Below are 27934 nucleotides of genomic sequence, written 5' to 3'. Positions count from 1 at the left end.
GCTGTAGCTGCTCAAAGCGTCGGTTCCTCGAGCGCCTTGTCTGCGTCTCCCGTCTTGACTCTGGGCTTCCCTGTGTGCCCCGCCTTAAGGAGAGCCTGCTGTCTACAGTGCTTTGCACTGCGCCCCCCGGCGGTGCCGGGGGCCTGTGCTGCGGCGTCAAGTCCCGGGGAGGGGGCCGGTCTCCTTTGCGATGGGGCCAGTCTCTTCCTGGGCTGTGTTCCAGGGCTGTGACACCCACGAGCGGTTCCCCAGTGACGAAGCTTTTCCCCCTACTCCCTCCCCAGCTGTGGCATTCCCAGTCTGTCTCCATGAAGCCTGATCCTGTTGAGTCTGGCCTCCCCCCCCCCCCCCGCCTCTGGTGAGACGGGAGGGCCAGAGGGGGCCAGAGAGGCGAGGAGCTCCTCCCCCGGGTGGGATAAGGTTTCTGAGCTGCATCTGGCCAAGTCCTCTCCCCCAGAGAAGAAGCCCCTGTCCTGATGATGGCTCTGGGTCTGTCTCACAGTGGTCTTCTTCCCCTCCCTCTGCCAGAGACACCAGAGGGCCTTTCTGGGGTCCTCGCTGTGAAAACCTGGGGGAGTTCCTGGGGGAAAGCCTAGAAAAGTGTGGTGGCCTCCTAAGCTGTGGTCCCCACTTTTTCACTGTCACACTAGTCCTCACTCAGCCCCCAGCAAGTCATCAGAATCACCACCTAAGCGTTCCTCCCAGTTCATAGCTCCCGCGTGCTCTTCTCCCTATAAGCGATCTCAGTTGCTGTGTCCCTCTACATGTCCCTGTCTCTCAGGCTTTCAGGGTGGCTGTTTGGCCAGTGACCTTTGTTCTCTGATGATTCCAGGAAAATAACTGATTTTCAGTTTGTCCAGCTTTATTTTTTTGTAAAGATGAGTGTGACAACTTCCAAGCTCTTTCATCGCTGTAGTGTACTAGTTAGGGTAGGCTATACTGTGTAACAAATAGACCCCCCCAGCTATCAAGGTCTTAAACAACAGGAGGTACATATTTTTTCTCATGTAAAATCATGATGGGTTTCCAGCCAGCAGCACAGCTGTCCTCCATGCAGTCACTCAGGGACCCAGGCCCTTTCCATTGTGTGCCCCACTCTACCCAGGCTACGGAGTTGTTTGCATCCAGGTAGCAGAAGGAGAAGGGCAGAAAGGTGCACACATGGGAGGCATATTGTGGACCTGGCCCAGAAGCAGAGCACAGTGCTTTTGTTCACATTGCATTGAGAAGAACTCAGCCCATGCACCCAGAGGAAAAGAGAATGGCCTGCAGGAACAGGAGCCATCCTCACCACTTACTGCCTTACATTAGATCTTAATGCCTGGTGGGACCAGTCCACCTGGCCTTATTTATCAGGTGTGTCTCCCCTCTTTTGGTCCTTTGCTTCTTCTTATCTACTTTAGATCCAGCTTCTCATGTTCTAGTAAACATTCTGTTGGGATTTCCGTTGTATTGAATCTGTAGATCAATTTGCGGGGAACTGGCATCTTTATGATAATACGTTTTTTCATCTATGAACTTGGTTTAGCTTCCCATTTATAAAGGTCTTCTATAATGTCTTTCAATAAAGTTGTAAAATCTTCTCCATAACGATCTGCTTCGTTTTTGTTCAGCTTATTCCAAATGTCTTTTATGGTTTTTACTGCTATTATAAAGAATGTCTTTTAAATTTTTGCATTTATGTTTGTTACTAGTGTAGAGAAACACAGTGGATCTTTTTTATATTTAACCTTGTATTCATAACTATGCTGAACTCTTTTTTAAATTCTAATAATTTGTCCCTATGTTTTTTTAATTTTTCTGTGTAGATAGTATCATTTGTGAATTATGACAGTGCCTTTTTTCTTCTTTTCCATTTCTTATTCTTTTCTTCATTTACTTTTTACTGTGCTCACTAGCATCTCCAACAAAACGCTGAACAATAGCAGGAATAGTGAGCATCTATGTTTTGGCCTCAATCTTGAAGGAAAAGCTTTCAAAGTTTCACCTTTAACTGTTACATTCGCTAAAGGATTTTTATGGATTTATTTAATTAGATTAAGAACATTTATTTCCTTTCCATTCTTAGTTTGCCACTATATTTAATTGCAAATGCATGTCAAATTTTATCAAATGCTTTTTTCTACACTTACTGAAGTAACTATACAGGCAGAGCTGGGAGATACTGCAGGTTTGGCTCCAGCCCACCTTAGTAAAGCAAGTCATACAAAATTATTGGTTTCCCAGTGCATGTCCCAGTTACGCTCACACTATGCCGTAGCCTGTGGTGTGTAACAGCATTATGTCTTTTAAAAAAAAAAAGTACATACCATAAGTTAAAAACACTTTCTTGCTAAAAATGTTAACTATCATCTGAGCCTTCTGCAATTCACAGTGGTAACATCAGAGACCACTGATCACAGATTATCACAAATGTAATAGTTATGAAAAAGTTTGAAATATTATGAGAATTACCAAAATGTGACACAGAGACATGAAGTGAGCAAAAGCTGTTGGGAAAATGGCGCCAATAAACTTGCTGGACCACTGTTGCCACAGACCTTCAGTTTGTGAAACACGCAGTGTCTGTGAAGCGCAGTGAAACAAGGCACGCCTGTGCACGGCGCTTTTCCTTACCCTGTTAATGAGTAGCAGCGTTTTCTAAAGGGAAACCAACCTCGTACTTCTGGGACAAACCCACTTGGTCGTGATTTTATTTTTTGTGGCTGGATTGTTTTTTCTAGTTGGACAATCTTTCTGTTTAAACTCATTTTATGCTTTCTCTAGTCCCCATTAAGGTTTTCTTTTTTTTCTCATTTCTTCAGAATTGATTGGGATTTCTGTTTTGTTTCCCTCCTAATTCTATCCCCCGCCTACCCACCAACTTCTGGTTTGAAAGTTACACTCTATTTTTCATTCAATTAGTGAATACTCTAGACACATTTAACATTCATATTTAATAAACCTTAACAAATCCTGAGCAGGCCAGTTCATGCCCTGTTGTCCAGTACTTTAGTTCCATTATTTTTAAACCACCTGTGCAGAGCCCGCCCGTCCGGCATCCCACTCATGCCCCAAGAAACCTGTCCTGGCTTCTCCTCAGCACTGCTGCCTGCCTTCTCTGAGTTCCCACTGCATTCTGTGGTTAAAAAGAAATCGTGGTGGGCATGTAAAACGGTGTGCCACTGAGGAAGACAGGCAGGTGAGTCCTCAGAAGGTTAAACGAGGACTACCGTATGACCCAGCAATTCCACTCGCAGGCGTGTACCCGAGAGAACGGGAACCAGGTGTTCATACAAATCCTGACACGGATGTTCACAGCAGCACTATTCACAACTGCCAAAAGGTGGGAACAGCGCACACACACGTTAGCGGATGAATGGATAAACGAAGCGTGGTGGCTCCACACGACGGACTGTTACTCAGCCATAAAAAGGGTACAGTGCTGGCGTGCTACAGTGAGGAGAAGCCGTGATGGATACTTTCACTGTATCCCAGCACACAAGACCACGTGGTGTAGGACTACACTCACACGAGGAGTCTAGGAGCGGCAACTCCATGAGACAGAAAGCAGGCTAGTGTTTGCCAGCGGCTTGAGGGGGAGGACCTGACTGCTGAATGGATTTGGGGTCTCCTTTAAGGGTGATGAAAATGCTCGGAATTAGGTAAAGGTGATGATTGCACAATCTTGTGAATATATTAAATGCCACTAAATTGTACACTTAAAATGGTTCATTTTATGTTATGTGAATTTCACCTCAATAAAAAGGAAGCAACCATGGACTCTTAGAGCCAGAAGGAAATTTCGTCCAGTCCAGCCTTGTATGTGAAGCGGGAATCCCCTGCAGGGTGTCCCCGACAGACTCACTGCCTAGTGACCCCCGCTGCAGGAGAGGCGCCACCTGACGAGAAGGGGCCCGGGCAGGCGCGTCTGCTCCTGCAGGACCGATGCTCAGGGTGGGGGCGGCCCCTCCTCCTGCCCTGCCCCGTCTTCCCTCCGTCCCTCTCTTGCCCGGCAGTTGTGCGCGAAGGCACCAGCGCTTCCTTTCACCTTTGGTTTCCCGGCAGCGGCAGGTGAAGGAGCAGCAGGGCTCAGCGAGTACATTTGTTGACTTTGGGGCTGGGCGGCTTGGGTTTATGTCTGGCCTCTGCCGACAGGAGCTCTGTGACGGGGCCAGGTTCCCAACTCTGGGTCCTCTCTTCTGTGCAGTGGGGATGACTCTGGTGTCTCGCGGACAAGCTGAAGTAAGCCATCAGCTGTGAGGGGCTCCGGGCCACGCCTGGCCCAGGGCTCACCGACAGCAAGGCTCATGCTTGTCGGTGTCTGTGATCTCAGGTCTTCCACTGTCCTGGTTTGGGTCTGCATGTTAGCCCCCAGCTCCGCCTTCTCCCTGGATAGTCAGGGTGACCATATAACTTCTTGTCCAAACCAGGACACTTTTTTTGGTCTTAATTAACATATAGAGAACAGACTCCCTTCAGTGTGTAGTTCTATGAATTTTGGCCCATGTATGGATCCAGGTGACCACCACCACCACCATTCAGATGTGGAACAGCTCCATCGTCCCAAACAGTTCTCTCAAGCTGCCCCTTTGTAGGACACCCTCCCCTCACCCCAACCCTGGCAACCACGACGCGTTCTGACACTGGAATTTCTTCTTTTATAAGAATATCGTGTAAATGGAGTCATTCAGCTTGTAGCCTTTTGAGACTAGCTTCATCCATTCAGCATAACACCTTGGAGATTCACCCGTGTTTTTGCGAGTGTCGGCGATTTGTGCCTTTTATTGCTCAGCAGTGCTCTGCGGTGTGGGTGTGCTGGGTGTGACTGTTCACCCGTCGGTGGACGCTGGGGTTGCTTCCGTTTGGGCAGTGATGGAGAGCTATTCTAAACATCCGTGTATGGGCTTTATGTTTGGGGAACAGAAGTTCTCGTTTTTCTAGGGTGAATACCTAAGAGTGGGCTTGCTGGGTACGTTTACACTTAGCTTTATCAGAAACTGCCAAGACTGTTTCCAGAGTGGCTTGTGTGTGCCATCTCTCAGCCCCATCAGCAACGTGTGAGAGTCCCAGTGGCTCACACGTCTCCCCCAGTGCCCGGCACGCTCCCCAGTGATTTTTATTTCAAGGATGCTCATGGGGGCGTCATGGTATTTCGTCATGGCTTTACTTCCACATTTCCCTAGTGGTTAACAACACTGAATGTTTTTCATATGCTTTTTTAGCATCCATAGATCCCTTTTGATAAAGTGTTCAAGTCTTTTGTCCATTTTTAAATTGGGTTTTTTGTTTTCTTAGTGCTAACTTTCGAGAGTTCCATTAATATTCTGGATACAAGTTCTTGGTCAGACAGGTGATATGCAAAAATTTCCTCCCACTCAGTAGCTCATCTTTTCATTTTTTTTAATAGTACCTTTTGCGGAGCAGAGTTTTTAATTTTCAAGAAGTCCAATTTGTCCATTTTTTCCTTTCATGGACTGTGCTGTTGGTGTCTTGTCTAAGAACTTGTCTAACCCATTGTCACAAATTTTTTTTTTCTTAAAGTTTTATAGTTATATGCTTTATGTTTAAATATATGATCGATTTTGAGTTAACTTTTATGCATATGTATTTGTTGAAGTTCATTTTTTTTGCCTAGGAATGTCAATTATTCCATTTCCATTTATTGAAAAGACTGTCTTTCCTCTATTGAGTAGCTTTTGAACTTTTGTCAAAAATCATCTGGCCATATTTCTGTGGGTTTATTTCTGAACTCTTTTCTGCTCCTTTGATCTGTGTGTCTACCCCTTCACCAATACCATACTCTGTTGATGACTGGCTTTATAGTAGTTTCAAAATCAGGTTTTCAAAATCGTTTTGATTATTCTAGTTTCTTTGCCTTTTCATATAACTTTTAGAATCAGCTTGTCTATATATATTTAAAAAAAAAAAAAAGGCCTGCTGTGACTTTTATTGAAATTGGATTAAATCTAAAGACCAGTTTGGCAAGAATTCACATCTTGACCATATTGATTTTTTAAATCCATGAACATGGTATGTCTCCTCCTTTATTTAGGTTTTCTTTGATTTCTTTCATTGATGTTTGTTCCATATATAGATCCTGTCTGGGGAGATTTTTACCTAAGTCTTTTGTTTTGGGTTTTGGTTGTTTTGTTGTTGTTGTTTTCAGGGGGTTGGGGCTTCTTTAAATCAAACCATGAAATTCTTCAGAGCAAGAAGGGGCACTGTTAATAATTACACCAGGGCAACAGGCATAAACCAAGGCTGTCCTGGGCAAACTGGGAGGTATCCTAATAGAGCGTGATGCTCAGATTGGACACACAATTCCACAGACAGTATGTTCACTGACACACAGTGGGGCTGTTACATCTTAAAACCTAGACACTGTGCTCCCACTGTTATGAATTAGCCAAGACTACACTGGTGTTTGGGTTTGTTTTATGTTGTTTTATATTTTATATTTTATTTCTAAAAAATTCGTATGTGAAAGCATTCTTTTAAATTTTTCAAGTAATGTAGACAAAGCTGTTAAGTCTCTCCTTACAAGCATGTCGTCGAGGTGCTGGTACACTCCCCTGAGGAAGCCAGGGCTGCCAGTGCGGTGTGCCACCTTCCGGACCTCTTTCTAGGCATGTGTATGTAGCTACCAGAATACACATTTTAGTTTTGGGGTGGTTGTTTTCCTAAGTGGCATCAAACAGCACTTACTGTTCTGCAACTTGCTTTCTCCACTGAAGGATGTCATTCTAAGTGAAGTAAGAAAGAGAAAGAAAAATGCCATATGACATCATTTATATGTGGAGTCTAAAAAGAAAAAAAGACAAATGAACTTACTTACAAAACGGAAACAGACTCACAGACATAGAAAACAAACTTATGGTTACCTGGGTGGGAGAAAGGGGGTGAGACAGGTTAAACTGGGAGTTCAAGATTTGCAGATACTAACTACTGTATATAAAATCTATCAACAACAAGTTTCTACTGTTACAGCACAGGGAATTATATTCAATATCTTGTAGTAACCTATAATGAAAAAGAATATGAAAACAAATGCATGTGTGTTCCTATAGGAACTGAAGCATTGTGCTGCATACCAGAAATTGACACAACATTGTAAACTGACTACACTACGATATTATATATATTTAAAATATATATTTTAAAAAGTCTCAGGGATCTTTCCATGTTAGCATAAGCTCCACCTCATTCTTTTTTCTTTAATTGAAGCACAGTCAGTTTACAACGTTGTGTCAATTTCTGGTGTACAGCACGAAGTTTCAGGCATACATATGCATACATACATCCACCTTATTCTTATCAACACCTAGAAGGTCTTCCATGGCACAAAAGTACCCTGTTTGATGTAGTCAGTCGACTATTGCTGGGCATTTAGGATTCTTTCCCACCTTTGCTCTTCTTATTTGCACATGCCTCCTGTGCAGAGACATGAATGTGCCTCTAGGTTAGGTACTAACATGGAATTGCCAGGCATAGGGTACATGCATTGTATGTGTTAATGGATATTGCCAAATTGCCCAGTAAAATCGGCTGGACCAATTTACATTCTCACCAAGAAGGTGTGAGAGTATTTTTTCCCTCACACCCTTGCCAAAAACCTTATATTAACCAAGCTTGACAATTGCAGCCGCCCAGATTGCGGCACTGTGCTAAAGATAATAATAACTCATGCTTCTAGATGGTTGGGTGTGTTCCAGGCACTGCCCCAAGAGCGTTCTTGTATATACTGGCTCATTTAATCCCGAAACAATCCTGTGAGGTGGGGCCTCTATCATTCCTCTTTTATAGCTGATGAAACTCAGGTGCAGGATGCAATCTTACTGTTCCAGCTTTTTCCTTGATTATTACTGAGCCCGAGTGTTGCTTCATGTTTACTGACCATATAAAATCCCCTGCCTTGCTGGCTCATTTTCCTAATTTCCTTTGCTACCACATTCCTTGTCTTTTTCTTACTGCTGTTCTGCACATTAATCTTTATTTCGTATATTACAGATGTTTTCCTGGAACGTAGCGTACACTTTAACTTTGTTGCACTGGCTTCCATCACACAAAAGGTTTAAATTATGACGCGCTCAAATTCATCCATCTTCTCCCAGATGACATGAGCATATATGCCTTGCTTAGGAAGGCTTTCCTTATCCCAAGGTTATAAGCATATTTTAAATTTTGTTTCCTCTAAAACTTTTGAAATTCATAATTTCATTTTTAAGTCATTGATCTATCTGCAGATTATTTCTGCCAAGGGGCAGGGTAGGAATATAATCTTCTCCAAATTGTTGGCAAATTATCCCAGCTTTTTGAATACTCCTTTTATTCTCTGTGTTGATTTGAAACATCACCCTAATCCTGCACTAAATTTCTACACATGAGTGAGTTGTTTACCAGGCTTTTATTCATGGATCTAATCTAATTATCTGTTTCTGTACCCTGATGGCCTGTTGCTTCTCAATATGTTTTAATATCTGGAGAGATGTAAGTTGATCTCATGTTTAGCCACCTTGCTGAACTCTCTTATTAGTACTAGCCATTTGTGATCTCATTATTGTTCCTTTAAAAGTAACTTTTAATTTGTATTTTTATATTTCTTTGGTCTGTAGATTAGGGATGGTATTCTTCTGCAATTTTTTATAAAATTTTATATTTCATCAGTAAATATGCCACATGGTATTTCTGCTTTTCATTATTGCTTGAAATTTCTTTTGTGGCTAATACATGGTGAATTTTTGTAAAGTTTCCTTGTGTCTTTGAGAGAATATCTCTTCCCTGTTTGCTGAGTATAGAGCTAGCTCTGTGGATCCATTAGCGCAAACATGTTAATTGTTTTTAATCCTCTGTAACCGTATTTATTTGTCCGCTTCTTAGGGGCTTTATGAAGCCTCTTACTATGACAGCATCTTCGCCCACTTCTTCTTGTATTTCTCTTGGTTTTGCTTTATGTGCTTCAAAGCCGTGTTGGGAGATACCTGAACACTCATGGTAGGCGATAGTTCCTCTTAATAACATAAACTCTCCTTTTAATATTTTCCCCCTCAAATTCTATTTTTTTTGTTAACCCTTTTATGTTTGTTGTAATTTATGATACATTGGACTTATTCTTAATACCTTGTCTTGTGTTTTTTTTTAAATTTCTCATGATTTTTTAAGCTTCTTGCCCTTTGCAGAATTAATCACATTTTCTTTGTTCTGTTTTTTTCTTGTAATGCTTTGCTCATCACTGTTTTTTACTGATCACCTGTCTAGTTGTTCTGTTCGTTTTTAGAAGTCTATTATTGAAGTCTCCACCTATCATTGTAGCGCTTCTGTCCCTCCCTTTAGTCTGTCAATTTTTGCTCCATATGCTTTGGGGACTGTTATCAGATGCATATATAGTTATAACTTACATTTAGTTGATTGATTGACCCTTTTGTCAATATATAACACCCTCCTTTGTCTCTTGTAACATTTTTCACTTAGACTCTATTTTGTCTGATAACACTGTAGCCCCCCCGGCTCTCTTTGGTCACTATTTGCATGGAACATCTTTTGCCATCCTTATTAGGACCCCATCCTAACAGCCTCATTTTAACTTAATCACCTCTTTAAAGACCTTATCTTCAAGGATACTTACATTCTGAGGTACAGGGGGGTTGGGCTGTCAATATATGAATTTGCGGGACAAAATTCCTATCATAGCAGGCAAGAACCATTACTTCTTTTTTTCACTCTTACATAATTTTATTTTATTCTTATTTTTCATTCTAACCTTTGCATATTTTTAAAACAACTGTATTAACCTGAATGATTAATGCTAGCTACCACATGTAACAAATACCACAAATCTTAGTGACTTAAAAATAATACATTTCTTAAACTCAGAGTTCAGTGTGGGTGTTCTCTATCAGATGCTGTCTTGGCAGCTGCCCCCTGGGCGGTGATGCAGGCAGGCTCCTCCTGTTGTGGAACGCGCCTTCTGTGGCCGGCCGGCAGAGGGGCTGCTTGAGGGAGATTTTTTCTTCTTTTATTAAAGTGTAGTTGATGTACCATGTTGTGTTAGTTTCAGGTATACAGAAAAGTGATTTAGACGCACTTTTTTTTCAGATTCTTTTCCATCGTATGTTATCACAAGATACTGAGTCCAGTTCCCTGTGCTGCACAGTGGGTCTTTGTGATTTATCTGCTTTATGTGTGGTAGTGTGTGCTGCTAGTCCCAAACTCCTCATTTACCCTCCCTCCCCCTTTCCCCTTTGGTAACTGTAAGTTTGTTTTCTATGTCTGTGAGTCTATTTCTGTTTTGTAAGCAAGTTTATTTCTATCTTTTTTTCTTTTTAGATTCCATATATAGGTGGTATCATATGGTATTTGTCTTTCTCTGACTTACTTCACTTAATATGATAATCTCTAGATCCACCTATGTTGCTGCAGATGGCATTATTTCATTCCCTTTTATGGCTGAGTAACATTCGATAGTGAATATATACCACATCTTCTTTATCCACTCATCTGTCGATGGACATTCAGGTTGCTTCCGTGTCTTGGCTACTGTAAATGGTGCTGCTGTGAACATGGGGGTGCGTGTATCTTTTCCAGTTAGAGTTCCCTCTGGATATATGGCCAGGAGTGGGATTGCTGGATCATGGTAAATCTATTTTTAGTTTTTTAAGGACTCTCCAGACTTCTCCATCGTGGCTGCACCTTTTACATTCCCACCAGCAGTGTAGGAGGAACCATTGTTTCTTAGCTCCTGTTTCTTCCCCTTAGAATTTCTTTCTTCCTTACTGATGTGCCTCATTTGGTGACTATTTCATTAAGGTCTGTGGATTGGTAAAGATTTTGAGTCTTTGCATGTGTGATATATGTTTTTTTTTCCCTTTTTTACACGAGTCATTGTTTACCTGAATACAGAGTTCTAGTTTAACAATCACTCCTCCTTGACGCTTTGAAGACAATGGCCCATTGTCTCCTTCCATCTGGTGCTGCCAGTTAGTCAATCTAACTCTATTTCTTTGCAGCTAATGTGTCTCTTCCGGGGTTTTTCCCTCGTGAGTCTCGTATCCTGACACTTCGTCACAACGTGAACAGATGTGGTCTTTTCTCTTGCGTCTTCCTGGCTTTCTGTGTGTCCTTTTGAGCTGAGGACTCGTGTCCTTTTTCAGTTCTGGAAATGTATTTCTTAGAATGTCTCTGAGATTGTCTTCCTCCTCATTCTTTTCATTTTCCCCTTCTGGCTCACGTCCGAGAGAAAGTTGGAACGTCTGGACCTGTCTTCCGTTCTCTTGACTTTTCTTGCATTCTGTCCAGCCTTCGTTCTCCTGGATCCTGGGAGACTCCCTCCCTTCAGTCTCCCAGCCCAGTAACTCAGGCGTGGCCTGCGTCTAGGCTGTGAATTCAGGCCACCTGCTGCCTTCTGATTCAGTGATCTTTGAAATCTCCGTCAGCTGAGCCGATACCGCTCGCGGGACGTTGAGTCTGCATGGTCCAGTGGTCTGTTCTGCTGACTGTGCAGGTGCTGTTTGTTGTGCATGGTTGTTACCCTGTTGTGGTGTTGACTTTTCCCCAGATGTCTAGTGCTTCCTGGTGAGGGGACTGTTCCCGTTGGACATCCGTTCTCCATAACCTGCGTGCCTCGGCTGCTTCTGTTCATGGCAGCCTTCAGTGAGGGCAAGGGGATCCCAGGTGCATTGTGGGGAAAGGTGCTCCAAGAGCTCCTTTCCTCGGCTCTGAGGACCCTGTTCCTCCTGGGTCTTGCCCGCACACCCCCTCCCGTACCCCAGGTACTGCCCTGTCTCCCTGACAGCAGGTCCCCAGTCACAGCTCCTACCTGCAGGAAGGTCTCCCCGCGGTTTGCTGCCCGGTGGAGGGGCTCGCGGCGGGTCAGCCAGCCCGGCTGCTCCTGTCCCGGGCAGGGTGCTAGATCACCACCCTGGGGCCACCCCTGTGTCTGGCACTTTCCAGCTTGGAAGTGGCCTTTTCTGCTGCCATTTGGACGTAGGTTTCCTCTGCAGTGTTCTGGTTACCAAAAAACTCTCCCTAATTTCTCCTCCAGCAGGCTGGGGACGGGCAGAAGGGGAGAAGCGGCACCACGTACAGGTTCCCTTCTTCATGTTTGTTAAGTACCCGCGTCACATTGCTGTGTCACTTCGAACACGAAGTTAATCGGAGAAGCCCGCCGTGTTTTTTGCTTCCGTTTCCTTTCCCCCGCCAGCCCCTGCCGTGCCGGTGGCCCGCGCCTGTCCTGGCACACGCCGTAAGGCGGAGCCCGCGCGCCACGTCCAGCTCCGCTGAGCTCCGCGGCGTGGCCCGGGCCGCCTGCGCGCGCCTGTCGAGGCCCTCCGCGGGCTGACGCGTGCGTTTGCCGCAGGACCCACGGCTCCCCGCTCCGCGCGGCCGGCGGGTCCGACGAGATCCTCCTTGATGCCTCCACTCTCATCTTTGCCAAACATGTCGAACACGGCGGGGCCTGGAAATGAGCTCTTGGGTTTCCCGACTTGAGACCTTGCCCGAGGTTTATACATCCCCTCAGCGAACGCTCATGAAGATGGAGCTGCAGTCGGCACCCTGTAGGCGACGCTGTCCACCAGCTTTTGAGTCCCTGTGGCAGGAAAGAGCCAACCCAGGGTCTGTCGTCTTACCCTCAAGGTTGTCATGAAAAATCAGAAGTGGCCATCAGGATGGCCTGGTTGTTAGTCCCAGCCAGTTAGCCTGTGATTGTCCCCCCCGTTTCCCGGCTGCTCTGTACCTTGGTTTGTCCCCCCGCCTAGAGGACGGGTTTCTTGGGGGAGGGGATTGATACCACTTCCCGGGGAGGGGGGAAGCAGTTACGCACATACGCTCATTGTGACATGGAAGCTATCGCAGTCAAGGCTTCATAAGTGCTAGTTCCCCACGCCACCGGGGAGCAGACGTCATAATTTCGATTTTATAGATGGGGAGCACCTCGCCTAAGTTACGCAGCTGCTGACGGCAGAGTTTGCTGGACTGGCTGACTCCATGCCCAGGTCTCTGCGTGGCACATGCTTTCTGCAGAAAGCTCGTGGTGGCCTGGGACCTAGAGTCCTGGGATGTGGCCTCTCCCCACAGGGACCCGGGGTGGAGACGTAATTGGAGAAGTGGAAGAGAGGAGGTCCCAGTGCTTTCTGGGGCAGATTGTAGGTGGGGCACCCATTCCTGTGCCTTCCTGACTTTGGGCTCTTAACCAAAAACGCATCACTGAGCTGATGTGACAGTGGATTAAGGCTAATGAGAGGCCCTTCCGGCAAAGATCCATTATTAATAGGCCAGGCTGTGATGACTAGGTAGACAGGAGAACAGCAGACCACACAGGGAAGCTCATGCAATCTGCTTCGAAGCACGTGGCCTCCAAACGCCCGGGGACTAGAGCCAGGTAGGACTCTATCAGCAGGCGGGCATCGTTGGCCGAGCTCTGGGCCAGGCAGTGGGGATAGAGGGGTGGACAAAACAGACGTGGTCCCCAGTATCAAGACACCTTCAGGGTGGTAACAACAATAATGCCTTGCGTGCACCCGCCATCTGGTACCTGACAAGGTCGTCTTGCTCCGTGACAACGGTCAGCCCTTCCGCGTCCACGGTCAGCATCCGATGTCCAAGGTCACCAACATCCCTTGCCTCCCAGGTTGTCCCCCCGTCTCTGCACTTGTCTCCCCGGAGTCTGTCCCACTCTGAGCCTCCTCAGTCTGTTTCAGATGCGGATCACATCATGTCACTCTCAGACCCGAAACCCTCCAACAGCTTCTTAGTCTGAGAATGAGAAAAAAAAGGACACAATCTCATCAACGTTTTTTATACTGATTGCATGTCCAAATGATCATATTTTGGATCTGTTAGATGAAATACAATACATTGTTAAAATTGATTTTACCTATTTCTTTTGACTTTCTTTAATGTGGCTGTTTGAAAATTTAAGGTGGCATCTGTGGCCCACATCCATGCCTGACATCTTCCCATTGGACATCGTTGCCCTGGACCACTTTTTTCCCATACCTTTATGCCAGGACCCTTGGTGCCCTGATGCTTCACTTAGTTGGCTCCTCCTCGTCATTTGGGTCTTGAATAAACACCGATGCTGGGCTCCCTGACCGCCTCCTCTCAGTGTCTACTCCTCTGTGCAGCTCTCTGTCAGCACCTGTTTCTTTCCTGGCGTCAATCGCACAGCATAACCGTTGCAACTTACTGTCTCTACTCCCCGAACACACTCTGTGGCAAGCGCTTTTCTAAGTCTTTCACGTGTATTCGCTCTTTTTTTGTGTTCACTTTCTTTTTTGCATTCTTTTTTATTGAAGCATAATAGTCAGTCTCCTGTGTTGTGTCAGTTCCTGGTGCACAGCATCACGTTTCAGTCGTACATACACACACACGTCTTCCTTTCCATATTCTTTCTCATTCTAGGTGATGACAAGATACTGAATATAGTCCCCAGGCTATACAAGAGAAACTTGTTGTTTATCCATTTTATGTACAGCAGTCAGTGTCTGCTATGTTTTTATCAATTTAAAGTACTTTTTTTAATTTAAATTTTTTTATTGTATAATTTTTGTACTCACTTTCTAAAGCCTCGCTACCACCCTAAGAGGAAGATATGCCCCCATTTTATAGGCGGGGAGACTGAGGGTCCCAGGTCTATGGATTTGGCCCCAGAGCCTGCTGTTCCGGCCCAGTGAGGACAGGGACCCTGCTTGCCTCGAGTTGTATTTGTGCCAAATAAGTATTTGCTAACGATGCAAATGTCCATCGACAGACGGGTGGGTGCAAAATGTGGTCTGTCCCTACAACGGAAAATACTACTCAGCCATGACAAGAAACGCATTGCTACAGCGTGGATGGACCTGGAAAACGTTAACTGAATAAAAGAAGTAATGCCCAGAGCGGACATCCACAGAGACACAAAGCAGATTAGCAGTTGCCAGGGGCTGGGGGACAGAAGGGGTGCGGAGTGTCTGCTGCTGGGTGTGCGGTTTCCTTTGAGGCGTGATGAAAATGTTCTGGAATGAGATGGCAGGGATGGTGACACAGCCTTGGGACTGACTGCACTAAAAGGCACTGACTTGTACACTTGAAATGGTAAGTTTTATGACATGTGGATTAGAGCTCAATTAAAATAAACAAACATGTAAGTACTGCGTTGATCGAATGAGTGCTCTCAGAGGCAAAGGGGGGAGCCCAGGGTTCGCCACCTTTCTCAAGGAGCCGTCCAGAAATGCTGTGCGCAAAGTGAACTTGCACCGGGTCGTGTATTCAGCACATGGCTCTCACGCGTCTGCACTTGCCGGGCACTTTGCCAGGCATCGTGCGGCTGCTATGAATGGGGCAGGCGGGGTTCCTGGCCTCTGGGGGCCTGCAGGGAAGACAGGTGGTTATGCAGGTGCTTCCAAGGAAACGGGTGGAGTGTGACCCTGGGGCAGGGGTTCCTCACCCGGAGCCCAGGGCCCGACGCCTGGCCCTGCCAGGGATCTATGGACAGACTTCAGGGGCCCCGTGAGCTTGGAGGGAAGAAATTACGTCTTTATTTTCACTAACCCTCATGAAAAGTTGCCATTTCCTTCAATTATGAATTCAGGTGACAGGCCATCGTAGTGTCGGAAACACTTTTAATTTGTTGCCAACAGAAATCACAAGTATTTTCACCTCCCACGTGGTTCTTGCAGATACCTCGGAATGTTGTTGGCCTCTCCTTTCAAAACCACGTGTTAGAGGTTATTTGATGCATTAATAAGAAGGCATACATATTAGAAAGTCACAATTTTAAAAATATTTGGTAACTCTATTTCAGTATAGTTTGTAATCCACTGTGTGTTATTTCATGTGTTTAAAACCATTATCCCGGAAGTGGTTCCAGATACCAAAGGGACTCCAGAGAGTTAAGAAGCACTGCCCCCCAGGGAAGGTCTCCTTGCGCTGGAAGCATCCCAGGTGATACCTGCAGTGAAGAGAGTAGGTGACCCTGAAAAGAGGCAGAGGACTGACAAGGGAGGCCCTGGGGGCCACCAGGGAGGGTGCAGCACCAGGGACCATAGGAGTGAGGCTTGCGTTCTTAAAGTGGCCACAGGGGAGAATGGAGAGAGCTTGTCATGTCTGGTCCTCAGCGAGCCCAAAAGGATGATGTGAGTTTCCATGTGTTGAGTGGCGGACAAGATGGCCAGAGAGTTCTGGGGTCCTAGAACGAAGGATAACTTCTTCAGAAGGAAATGATTGTTCTAACCAGCCTTGGCTTGGAGGGTTGGGCCTCTGTTGCTTGAACACCACTTTGAGATGTCCATTGACAGATGACTGGATAAGGAAGCTGTGGTCTATTCATACAATGGAATACTACTCAGCCATAAAAAAGAATAAAATAATGCCATTTGCAGCAACATGGATGGATCTGGAGATTGTCATTCTAAGTGAAGTGAGCCAGAAAGAGAAAGAGAAATACCATACAATATCACTCATATGTAGAATCTAAAAAAGAAAAGAAAAAAAAGAAGAAGAAAGAGGACACTAATGAACTCATCTACAAAACAGAAACACTCACAGACATAATAAACAATCTTATGGTACCAGAGGAAAGAGGATGGGAAGGGATACATTTGAGAGTTGCCAATATTAACCATTATATACAAAAATAGATTAAAAAACAAATTTCTTCTGTAGAGCACAGGGAACTATATTCAATATTTTGTAATAACCTTTAATGGAAAAAAATATGAAAATGAATACATGTACACATATGCATGACTGAGACATTATGCTGTACACCAGAAATTGACACACTGTAACTGACTATAATTAAAAAAAAAAAAAACACCAGTTTGAGGAAGAGAAGATGAAGGAAGCTCCAGGGAACCTTCTAGAATGCACAGTCAGGGCTGGTGGGCCATCGTCAGTTCCTTCCAGAGTAAGAGGGGAGCTCCACGTGGGGACAGTGGGGAAGCGACCCACGTTTCTGTGAGGAAACGGGCGAAGGGAGGCGCATTACAAACGGCGCGTCAGCTGCAAATGTAAGTTTCTTGGTTTTATTGGTCTGTGTCATGACCTTAACGTTACTTACATGTGGTTTGGTGGTGTTTTTATTACTGTCTCCCCTTCTTTTCCCCATGGCTGCTAATATTTCGTGTCTCCGCTCCCCTCTCTCCCTTGTCACCCGCTATCCATTACTGTCTCTGCCCTCCCGGGATGTCCTTGGAGGGGACTCTTAATGGAGCTGTCCTGGTTAAAGAAATTCAATGTGATTGAACTGCAGCGAAGAATCAAAATCCAAATATCTGAAAGGGATGAGTAATAACTAGGTATTAAGGCATATTGGTTATTTATTACTGGCAGAAGGCAGGGAAACATTAGCATGTAAAAAGCTGTGAATTAATCACGGCTGGGGATAGGAAACCTGAAAAAGTCACCTCTATCTTTGGTAACTCTGTTTTGTTATTCTTGATGTGTTCTCGCGTCCCCCCTTCTGTCCTTCCGTGATGGACTGTCACCCCAGCTGGCTAGCTGCAGGCACGAAAGGGGTGATTAAACCCCCCCCAAAAAAAACCCCAAAACAGTTAATCTCATGTCACCTGGTGTTTAAAAGAGGATGACCGGGCAATGTGCATCTGTGAGCTGACCTAGATTCAGACTCACTCACTGTGACCTCGGACAGGTCGCCTGACTTATGTATGTGCTGAGTCTCCAATCTGTCAAATGCATATAATTCTAAAGCCTTCCTCATAGAGCTGTCATAAGGATTAAATGAGATATTGCCTTTCCTTGTTCAGTTCCGTGGCTAGTGGCTGCTATTGGTGACCGACAAAGGGACAAAGGCCTTGCCACTCAAAACGCTGTCGGCGGTGCAGCATTAGCATTTATATGCGGGTTCCCAGGCCCTGCCTCTGGCCGCCTGCATTAGAGGCGGCGTCAAACAAGACCCCTGGGACAGACAGGGAGACGTGGGTGTCTGCGAAGCACTGACAGTGTTCTTGTATGTACAAGGAATTTTTTAGTAAACTGGAGAAAGGGCGTCTGATAAAACCAGGAAAAAGATTATTCATGTTAAAAGAATGCAGTGTAACATTTGAGCTGAAAGCTATGCTGGAAATCTTTGAATCCTACTCTCTTTACCGTTGAGGACACTGAGACCTGGAGAAGTTCAGCGTCTGCCTGATGCCACAGAGCTGGTGTCCAGGTTAAGTGTGTTTGCGTACTCCAAAGTGTAGTGACTTTAAACAACAGCGATCATTTGTTTGGCCCATGAATGTGCAGTCTGGGCTGAGCTTGGCTGGAATCCGCTCCTCCAAGAGGGCACACTCGCAAGGCTGTCGGCTGGAAGCTGGGCCTGAGGACCGGGAACCTCCATTCCTCTCCACACGGGCCTCTGGACAGCGGACTCTGCACCCTCCCAGCATGGTGGCTGGGTGTGAAGGGTGACAGGCCGTGGAAGCTGCCAGTTTCTCGCTGCCTGCGTCCCGGCACGGGCTTGCGTCACCCTGCTTCTTCTTGTGGATGAAGTCACTGCACAGCCCCGACCCCAGGGAGGGGATGTAGGCCCTGCCCAGAGGTGGGAGGTGTGGCAGAGAATTGGGGTCGTATTTTAAAACTGCCACAGGTTCCCTTTCAGAGAACTAGCAGCCAACACAGAGCCCTTACTACAGCTCCAAGTTCCAACTTCTTTTTTTTTATTTTAATTTTAATTTTTATTATTTATTTACTTTCTATATTGAAGTGTAGTCGGTTTCAGTGTGTCCATTTCTGGTGTGCAGAACCATGTCCCAGGCACGCATATACATGCATATACATTCATATGTTCGTTTTTGTATTCTTTTTCATTAAAAGTTATTGTAAGAGGTTGAATATAGTTCCCTGTGCGGTACAACTTCCCTTTTGATCTTTCTTGGGTAAAATTGGACCGTGTCAGCTTGATTCTGCATAGAAACAAAAATAACCCCGTCTTTTCACTGTACGGCGTGAGCTGAGAGCCCGGACCTAGACCGCCGTCCTGTTCGCAGCCCCCAGGAGCTGTTGTGTGTGGGGGTCACGGCTCCGGGAAGCTTGTTTCTCACAGCGCAGGGAGGGGTCTTCCCTGCTGTGGGCCTCCTGGTCTCAAGACTGTATCTGAGTTGACACAAGCCTACAGTAAGTCGTGGTCCCACCCTGCACCAGCCCAGGGCCTGGCACCACCTTCCCACATGGGCTGGGCCACAAGGCTTTCTTCTCGCTGAGAAATGGTGTGTGTCCGTCTCCCGGAGGTGCTGGTTTAAGGACTGGGGGTAGGGCCTTGTGTGTGTTGTTTGGTTTGAATCCAGCAAGCTCCAGCGAGCCTTCATCGGAGCTGAGATTTGAGCTCAGCTCTGTCTGCTGTTCCAGATCATGGCTCCATCTGGGTTCCCCCAAAGCAGTCCCTGAGACAAGGATTTAGTAGGGATCACAGAGCAGGGAAGGGAGGGCAATTGATCGATGAAGGCCTTGGTTCCACTGGTGAAAAGGCGGATCTCCTGTCTCGAGGACAAATGCTTGAATGGAGGAGACACATGGGCCAAGCACAACCCGGTGGTGGCAAGCGCTGCTCTGAAAGTCAGGGTTTGGGGGACACTGCTGCGAGGGGGTTCAGACAGTGGCGGCACCGGGCCCTGACGGGTGTGTAGGAGTGTGCCAGACAGACAGCTAGGACAGACGCTCCAGACCCAGGGAGCAGCGCAGGCCAATGCAGGGGCATGGCTGAAGCGCCCAGGCAGGGCTATCGTGTGGGTCCTGTACCTTTTCCAGGGTCACACACACACAATGACTGGAGGGCTTGCTCTTTGCGATTGTCTTCCAAGCTCTGGACCGTGGCTTCTAAAATCACTGAGAGCATTTCAGAGAAAGTTCCACCTACTGTGCTGAGCGGTCGTGGCATTGTTGAAAAGACTGTCTTAAAGGATTGTGTTCATTTGGGTGTTATCAGTGAAGTCTCCTGTGTTTAAAAAAGTCTGTCTTGGTTCATACATCTTGTCGTGTGCAGAGGAGAGGCGTGATGCTTAATTACCGTTATGGACTGAATTCACACGTCCGTGCCTTACAGCCTCAGTATGACTGTATTTGGAGACGGGGCCTTTAAGGATGTAATTAGGATTAAATGAGGTGCTAAGGGTGGGGCCCTGGTCCAGTAGGACTACCGTCCTAAGGACAAGAGGAGGAGTCAGCAGGAAGGCACACACACGGAGGAGTGGCCACGTGCGGACACGGCCGTGCGGACGCTGCGGGACCCCGGCCGTCTGCAAGCGCAGGGAGGCCCCACGAGGAAGGACCCTGCCGGCACCTTGCCCTCGGCCGTCCGGCCTCCAGAGCCGTGGGAGAGGCTGCGTCTGGGTCTCTGCTGCCCGTGCCGGGTGCTCTGCGACGGCAGCCCGAGCTGAGCGGCGCAGTTGCCGGCAGGGCGCTCGGCACTTCTGACGGGGCACCTGTGCGCGCTTCTGCGGGCCTCCGAGCCCCGCCCGCGGGGCGCCCCGCGCACAGCCCGCCCCTCCCCGCGTCCTCGAGGCCCCGCTTCCCCAGGCCAGCTCTGCCCGCCTCCCCGCCGGCGCGCGCGCGCGGGTCCCTGGCGTCTGAAAGTCCTCAGTCAGGAAGAGCTGTTCTCACTCTTCCCAAGCAGGTGTTCGTAGAAGAGGTGACCCGTTACACGCGGCCAGAGCCGAGACCGCGACCTGGAGCTAGACGGGCCTGAGCGGGCGTGGGGCCCGGCCAGTCCCCGCGGGTCACTAGGGCCGGGAATCTCTGCATCCCGGGGGCGGGGGGCGGTTTTGAGAAGGCGGCGGTGGCTCTCAGTTCCCCTCCCCGTGCCTTTCCTGGGAGAGGCGCATGATGCGACCGGGTTAAAGAGGCATAAGGACTCTCCAGCACTTGGTGGAGAGAGCGGGGCCCTCCTGCCTGGAAACGGAAGCGGGTGTCGGGTGAGTCAGGGCAGACTTACTGAGAACCGGCTCTGCAGCCAGGCCCGCACGGGGTTCCCCAGCCGAGGATCAGTTTTTCCTCCCGCTAAACGTTAATCCCTCCGTGGAGAAGAGCAGGAAACAGAGCACGGGGTTAGAGCCAAAGGAGCAGATCTCATGTGGCGTCAGGCTTGTCCTTCCCCGATCCAAGGGGAGCCCCTCGCTGGGGAACCCGCGGGTGCTGGTGGCACGGGGGAGACCACAGCGCCAAACCCAGTCGGTGAAGAGAAGCGGGCTTGATTTTCCCAAGCTTCGTTTACCTGGAACGTTCCGTTCTCGAAGCTGGCCGCACCCGCTGGGACTGACAGGTGCACCTGAGAGGGGTCAGCCTCCAGCATCTCAGACAGCTCGCCCCTGACCCAGGGGAATTCCCCGTGGAGCCCCCAGGGGCCAAAACACCCGTTCTTCCTGCTTGTTCAGGAGCCCACACGCCAGCAGAATGGCAACAATCTTCAGTTTAAAAACAATAAGCAAGAAAAACCACCCTCAAACTCTGTTGCCTTCTGCCGTAACCTTTTTTCTGGACTGTAGTCCCCCATGCCTTGAGTGCAAACTGAGCCTGGAGTTGGACGCTGCAGATCCCGTCGGGAGGGAGTGTGGCCCTTTCTCATGTCTGACGGGTATTCATGTTCGGGGAGTCCGTGCACCCGCTCCCCTGTTCGCGTGTGGGGTGCGTGCATGGCTGCGACCTCTGCGGGTGTAAAGGACACGTGTCACAGCACCCACACGTACTTGGACTTCAGACACTGCACACGGAACACACTCTGATGTTAGCGTTATTTCACCTCCAACCCCGTGGACTGGGTTGGGTTTCTTCCCCACCACGTTTAGGAAATTAACCGTTGTGTTTTAACTTCAGCTCCCTGATTAGAGCACTTGGATCAGCGCATTTCTTCTCCGTAGGACTTCAATCCTTAGTGAGTTCTGGGCTTTGGGTTTAACTAATGAACTCACCCGAGGATGATGTTAATGAAAGCTCTCATTTATTGAGCACCTACTGTATTCCAGGCAAGTGTCTAGAAATGTGTTTAGTCATCACTAAAATTCTGCCAGCTGTGGGCATGATTATTTCCAGTTTACAGATAAACTGTTTATGGATCATTTCTGGGTACCAGGGCAGGGGTAGTTGGAGGGACAGGGTGGATGTAGGTCTGGTGTGTTCTGTAAAGTGTGGCTATCAATAAGCCGCTCACCAGGGATGCCCAGCACCAAGGAGGGTAACTGGGGTCTTTCTAAGCTCTAGTGGTTCTTCTCGGCTTCTTGGCAGAGACTTTTTTTCTTCCCACCCCATTCCTTCTGCTGTGGAGACAGAGCCGGGCCTCTGACGGGGCCACGGGGCCAGCGTGCCTGGGAACTTCCCACCAGCCCAGGGAGGGGACATCTGAGCCAGAGCCACATTCGACTCTCTGCCTGCGTGAACGCCTGGCCCTGACCCTCCCCAGCCGGAGGCTGCCCCTCCCCAGGCCTCGCGGTGTGAGGGGCAGAGGGCGGGGGAGGGTGAGCAGGTGGTGGGTTCTGCTTTACGGGGACGTTCTTGTCCCCTCTCCACATCTCCAGCGCCATGGCCACTTCATTAGCTGCAAGCTGCTAATTAAATTTCATATTTATGATCAGAAAATAAAATCACTGGACCTTTTGGAAATAGTATTTTATGAGTTTTGGCTCCGGCAGCTGAGTCAGCAGTGAAGGGCCTGCAATGTTTAGAACCACGGTTTCAAGGCGGAGGTAAATAAAACAGCACTGGGAGGAGGTTGAACTGAAGTCCTCAGCCGGACAGTCGGGGCTCTGGGACGGGCTTCGTGCACCAAAGCCTCCTGTCCACGTCCGCGGTGTCTCGTCGCCAGGGTCACCGAGCTCCCGCAGGGCCAGCTTTATTGCAGGGCCGCTGTTTTGTTCTCTTTCCCTTCTTGCTGCACTAGAGAAACCTTCGCCCACAATCTCAGACTCAAACCTCGCTGGGTGTGTGTGCAGGAAGCTCTCAGATGCTACTTCCTTTGACATGTGACTCAGTCACTACTGCTTCTCCGAGGGCTTTCGGGGCACCCTTTCCACCGTGGCCTCTTCTTGGCAGCTGTCCGGGAGAATTCGGCTCCTTCTGCTCATGGAAAAGTCTGCTGTCTATGCTTGGTCCCTCTGACAATAGGTGTTGCAGCATCAGAAGGGACTTTGAGGGTGCCTGGCCCCACCCTGGGACATGGCTGGACATCATTCTCCTTGAAATCCCCCCCGGACTAGGCAGCTGCCCTCTGCTTGCTTTTGGCAGATTTAAGCTTCCCTATGTCATCACCGCCGTCTGTCCTACCTGAGCTCAGAAGAGTCACTTTCTTCCAGGGAAGGAAAGGAAGGTGCAGTTGATGGAGGGGTCATCTTGCAGGGCTGTGTGAAGACCAGGGTCGGTCCCTGCTCCTCCCCGCACTCCCTGCGTTCAGTGCTGCCATCTCCAGACCCTATTCTGCCACGCGGAGTGCAAAGGGTCCTGTTCCCCAGGGCGGCTGCTGTGAAGCAACTGGAGAGGACGCAAGCGGAGGGCCCTGCAGGCCCTGGGCCATCCACGGATGGTTGTAATTCAGCGAGCCCTCTGCTTCCCCTCGGGTCTCTCCAGTCCCTCAGCTGTGACGTGTTGGTGCTGAAACTGCACCCGGGACCCCTCCCAGCTCTGAAACTCCGTAACCTTGTGCTCTGATCACACGAGACCGAATCTTCAAGCCGGGCTTCCCTCCCATCAACTGGCTCCGAGAGCCGTCACTTGCCAATAACATCTGAGTGACGCTGACAGCACAGTGGGTCACAGGGGGCCCTGACCCTGTGGGGGGAGCGGTGTGTGCCCCTTTCATCCTTGCACAGCCAGACCCTAAGCACCTCCCACCACGTGTGTGTTGTGGGCTGAACGCTGTGCCCCCAGAATTAACGTGTGTAAGCCCAAACCCATGATGGGTTGGGAGGCAGAGGTGGGCCTCTCCGAGGAGGGGTAGACAGTGTCCGAGAACAAGAGATGCCAGAGTACTCCCTCCTTCCACAAGCACTCGGCGCGAGGACAGAGCTGGAAGCGGCCTCACCAGACGTCCCCCCATCGCCAGCACCCTGATCATGGACGCCCCACTATTGCAGAAAAGTGTGTTTCAGCTCAGTGTTGCAGCTCAGTTGTGACAGCAACCTGGATTCGTGCAAGAGACCAAGCAGCACTTGTAGGATTGGAGAACTCAGGTTTATTACACAAATGCGCACAGAAGAGTTAACACTCCAAGCTTGGGACCCCACCTGTAAGTTTACACAGGCCTTTATAGGCTGCCAGTTTTACACTTTGCAACATCATATGCAAATAAAGTATAACAGAAGTTGACCAACCAGGAACAAGCTTTGTAGAAATAGACCGGTCAGGAGTGAGACAAATAACCAATCAGGAGTGAGGGGAATGGGCCAATCAGGAGTGAGAGTAATAACCAATCAGGAGTGAAGGAAATAACCAATCAGAAGTGAGCTCAGGGAACCAATAGAATTTTAGGGGTAAGCCGTTTCAGAGGCAAAAAGTGAGAGAGAGCCTCTGAGCCAGGGAACCAGATGGTGCTGGCAGGAGAGTAGTGACCCTGCTTGGGGGTCCTGCCAGTCTTTTTATGGGGCTTCCCACCTCACCATCTCCAGGACTGGGGGAAGTTAGCCCTGGGCTGTTTAAGCCGCCGCTTCGGTGGTGGTTTCATGTATAATCCCCGGGGACTAAGCCACCGTGTGACCTCGAAGAACTCCTGCAACTTCTCGGAGCCTTGTTTTCGGGACGTCCAGGAGAATCACAGGAGGTGCGTCTCAGCAGGGCTCCTCTCCGTGGGGGACGGCTCTCAGAATCAGAGGCTGAGAAAAAGGAAGACCCATCACCTCCAAGAGATCCTGCTGAGGCTGGCCCCTGCCCAGCGAGGATGCGGCTCACTGCTGCTTCCTCATTTCAGTTCAGGGCAGCAGTTGTGCTCTAAAGCACCTAGAACGTGGGAGGATGACCAGGAGAAGCGGGAAGCTCTGCCCCTGGGGAGGAGGCTGGGAGGCTGAGCAGAGCCGGGCGGGCGTCCGTGACGGAGAGCACACAGCCACTGGGCCCCACGCGCTCCAGGGGCAGCTGCTGGCCTGTCGTCTCCAAGCAGCAGCTCCTCGTCCTCACGCTCCCCTGCAAGGTTGGCACTGTCATTGTCTCCACGCGACAGAGGAGAAACCCAGCACTCGGAATGTGCTGAAGGCCTCCCTGTGCCCTGCAGACACACCCCCACCTGCTGTGCCCAGAGGCTGAGCTCAGTGACCCCGTCCGTGGTTCCCTGACTTTGGCTTCTAGTCGGGTTTGGCCGATGGACAGCACAGGGAGGACGGAGGTTGGGCAGTTAGTCCCCTGGGCCCTCCCTGGGGGTGACTGGGGGCTGCAGTGCCCACTCCTGCCTTCCTCCGGCCCTTCAGTCCAGCGGGAACTCCAGTGGTGGCAGCCCCAGGGGACAGCACCACCACCACATCTTTGCAGGTTGGCCCTTTATCACACTCTCCCCAGACCCAGCTTTAGAACATCTGTGTCCTGCTAGCCCCTGACTTGCCCAGGGTGATGCAGTTGATCAGTGGTGGCCACAGAGTCCTGCCCATAGCCACTGGGGGTCCTGTCTGCAGGTGCCTAGTGGGGAGGAGACACATGAGATGAGGGCAGTCAGGGAGGGCTTCTCAGAGGAGGAGGCTTTGCTGAGGGGGGCCTTTGAGGCTGGATAGGAGTTTGACTGGGAGATGTTAGTGGGTGTGTTTGTTTCCTGAAGCTGCTATAACAAATTCCCATGAGCTGGATGGGTTAAAACAAACGTGTTCCCTCACAGTCGGGCCAGAGGTCTGAAATCAAGGTGAAGTCAAGGCAGGGCTGTGCTGCCTCCAGAGGCTCTGGGACCCTTCCCTGCCGCTCCCCATTTCTGGTGGCTCCAGGGGTCCGTGTCTCCGTCTCTGCCTCCATCATCACGGGGCTGTCTTTCCTCGTCTCTGTATGTTGTTGGATTTAGGGCCTGCCCTAATCCAGGAAGACTTCATCTTACCTACATCTGCAAAGACTTTCTTTCCAAAAAGTGGTCCACCCTGAAGTTCTGGACAGACAGGCTTTTGAGGGATGTTATTCAGCCCAGGACACGTGGGGCGTGTAAAGGGATGGGGGTCCCGTGGGAGGGAGGGGTGGGTGGGAGGCGGGAAGTCACGGGTGTGCCGAGTAGGGGAACAGTGTCACTAGTCGGCGAGTCAGCCTGAGGTAGAAAACCTGACCGCCAAGCGCTGACGAGGGCTGAACTGTCCACTGCTGGCAGGAAGGCAGGATGGTAGCGCCACTCTGGGAAAGGGAGTGGCCGTTTCCTACAAAGCATGCACCTGCCGTGTGACCCAGCAATCCTTCACTCAAAAGACAGGACGACGTACACCCCGCCTCCTCCAGAGATTCATACAAGGGTGTCCCAGTAGTCAGGTTGGGGCAACAGCCCAGCTGTCCGTCAGCAGGTGAATGGATAATCCAAGGTCCAACGTCAGGGGACGGACAGGGACAAGGCGCTGCGGACGCACCTCCAAGTGCCCGGCGACACAAGCCAGGCCCCAGAGAGCGCTAGCGGTGCTGCTCGGCTGTCCTGCGATCCAGGAGGCGGCCAGGCTGATAGCAAGCACAGGCGCGCCTGCTGGGGGGGGGGGGTGGGCAGGAGGGAAAGGACCGCTCCGTTTTTTGATTTGGGTTTTGGTGACGGGATGTCTTCTTTTCAAAACTCATTAAACTGGATACTTAAGATGCAGGTAGCTTACTGATCACACTGATTTTTTTTTTTTTTTTTTTTTTTTTTTTTGGAAAAGAAAGGGAGTGGAAAGGCTTACAGGCTGAAAAATAGAGAGGAATTAGGCTGAAATGGTAGATCTGGGCTCTGCTATGCAGGGCCGAGGGGCTAAGGGTGAGAAACTGGCCCTGTGGGATGGAGGGGCATCGCCGGCTTCTAGGAAAGGGGGCGGGGCCGGCCTTTAGGGTCACCGCTGGGTGCCGGGACCGGCCACCTTCGCACGTCTCCCCGGTCCCCCACCCACTCCCTTGCTAGCTCGCTCTCAGAGCGTTGTGTTAACCAGTCCACCTCCAGGCGTCTATACCACAGGGCCTCCCCAGGGAATCGGGTGGTCCCGGCCGTGCTGCAGTGAGGTCCAGGTGGGCTGGTCAGATAGGAGACACCATTGTCAGAGGAGCTGGGTCACTGTCCACGGAGGGTGTGGACAGGGGAGTCCGAGATGTCGAGAGGAGAAAAGAGTGACGGTGGGTGTGGCTGTGGGCAGCCCAGTGCGAGGCTTATGGAAGCACCTTCCCTGGAACGTTCTAGGCCCCGCATTTCCCCCCAGCCGGCCTTCCTCAACACCTCTCCTAGTCAGGACCTGGTGTCCCCGGTGAGGTCCGGCACTGCAGCAGGGGTCAGCAGGAAGTGTGGCGCTGGGTCGAGGCTGAGCCCTGCCTGTTCCCCGTCCCCCCCGCCCCCCATCCTCGCCGCCCCCCAGGGCAGACAGGACCCCGTTCTCTGCAGCGCCCCGCCTGCCAGAGAGGGCACAGCCCCTCCTCTCCTCCTAGCCCCACCTTCTGCACAAAGTCACCCACAGCCTCTGCTCAGAACAAAAATAAAAAGGGAAGTACTGCGCCCACCCCAGCCCCCACCTCTGCCCCTGCTAAAAATAGAGGCAGCCTCTGAGTGGGGTGTTGTGCGGGCTTCCGGGGGGGGGTGGCTGGCCAGGCTCCCTGCAGCATCAGCACTTTCTGGGGGCCCGGCAGCCAGCGCGCTGGAGGAGAGGGAATCTGAGAGGACGGCGGAGAGACCCCCAGCCGGGCCTGGAGCCAGCTAGTTTGCAAACACGTGAGTATACTTTCCGACTGGCCGGCCCTCTGACTCTGACACACGGGTGCCGAGCTGGGGAGTCCGCAGCCTGGGTCAGGGAGGATCTTCTGCGGAGCTCGGGGGGTGGCCTGCGCCCCCTGCCCGCTCGCCCGGCAGTCGTGCCTTCGGCCGCGCCGTGTGCTC

The 27934-nt window shown here is 49.7% G+C and overlaps 1 protein-coding gene across 3 annotated transcripts in view; it reads left to right on the top strand.

Moving 5' to 3' along the window:
• CARD11 (caspase recruitment domain family member 11) overlaps nucleotides 1-27934 on the top strand; it is a 95501-nt gene that overhangs the window by 15082 nt on the left and 52485 nt on the right. Inside the window, exon 1 of one of the 3 annotated variants that reach the window (XM_074345581.1) lies at nucleotides 27596-27769. The exons of the other annotated variants lie outside the window; for them this stretch is intronic. The gene's annotated coding sequence lies outside the window, so the exon portion shown is untranslated. Of the gene's footprint in view, nucleotides 1-27595; nucleotides 27770-27934 lie in introns of those variants that run through there. 3 annotated transcript variants of the gene reach the window in all.

Source organism: Camelus bactrianus, chromosome 18, assembly GCF_048773025.1.
Source record: "Camelus bactrianus isolate YW-2024 breed Bactrian camel chromosome 18, ASM4877302v1, whole genome shotgun sequence".
Taxonomy (NCBI): Eukaryota; Metazoa; Chordata; class Mammalia; order Artiodactyla; family Camelidae; genus Camelus; species Camelus bactrianus.
This window is presented reverse-complemented; position numbering and strand designations above follow the sequence as displayed.